The following is a 1369-nucleotide window of genomic DNA, read 5'->3' as shown; positions in this document are numbered from 1 at the left end:
TCTCTGTGCCCCATTTCCATCCCCATCCTGTGTCTGGATGTTCTCTGTGCCCCATTTCCATTTCCATCCTGTGTCTGGGTGCTCTCTGTGCCCCATTCCAGCCCCCCAGGCAGGGAGGGGTCCCTGCCATGGCCAAGGCCCAGCTCACTCTGACTTGGCTCTCTAAAGCAAGAAATCCTCCAAACTCTGAGTGATGGAAAGTTCTGTCCCAAGCTGGAGTTCGGGCAGGCTCCCGAGCTCAGGAATAACCAATTTGGATGAAGAGAGTCAGGAAAGCAGGAGCAGCCTGAGGTGTGTTACATCTGCTAAATCTGCACATGAATATTTAACTGCTGAGTTCCTTCTATTAGGCATTAAACTGTTGAGTAAATGATACAGTAAAAAGTGTCCTTGTAGCGGTGTAAAAAGCATCAGAGTGTCAGTGGTGCCAAACACTTAAGTGTTCATTGATTTTTTAAAAGCATTTTTTATCGTGTTTGCATCTGCTGAAGGGAGGAGCATTGGAAGCTCTGGAGGGTGAAGCCATCAGTGAGCAGAAAAGATGAATCAGAGCAAACATCAGGTGAATTTCACCGAGGCACCCCAATGTCACTGGAAAAGGAATTTCTCCTCAGGCAATGGGGCTGTGCCTCCATCTCCAGGGCAGACTGGGGGTGTCCCCACTGCTGCCAACAAAGGCTGCTTGGAAACTTCCTCAGCCTCAAGGGGTTTTGGAAAGAAGCTGATCCCCCTCTCGTGCAGACAAAGATACCAGAATCATCACAAAAGGCATTTAACATCAGCATTTATTCATTTATTTTATTGGGGGATCACTTCAAATTGATCAATATTTTAAATTAGGTATCTTACAATACAAGCAGTAAATACCTCCAATAATAAAAAAGAAAAGGCATAATGGGATAGTCCTGTTACCATTCACAGCAGAACTCCTAAAACTGCAAAGAGTTATTTGTAATTTGTAATTTGTGCTGGACCATGAGACAAACCAAACACATCAGGGAAGGTGAACCCCAGATAAATCTCGGTGTGCCCCGTGCTGGGCAGGGTGCAGGATCTGTTTCACCTGACTCTCAGCACCTCTGGTGGTGCCAGGGCCACGGGACAGTCCCAGCAGCTGGCAGGAAAGCAGGGGAAGGCTTTAGAGCATCGATTGCTTTTTGAATTGTCCAGATATTGCTACATCAGGTCAGTTTTACAGCGTGCTACAGTCAGAGCAGGCCAGCCTCGCCTCCCAGAACTCACAAACCCCAAAAAACATCCCAAAGCACGAGGGCACTCGGCCTCACACTGCCCTGCTCAGAGCAGGCTCCCTCCTGCAGGGCTGGAACCTCACCTTGACACAGGGATGGAGAGAGCAGGGATGGAGAGA

This window comes from Parus major, chromosome 15, assembly GCF_001522545.3.
Source record: "Parus major isolate Abel chromosome 15, Parus_major1.1, whole genome shotgun sequence".
In the NCBI taxonomy this organism is placed as follows: Eukaryota; Metazoa; Chordata; class Aves; order Passeriformes; family Paridae; genus Parus; species Parus major.
Note: the sequence above shows the minus strand (reverse complement) of the source record.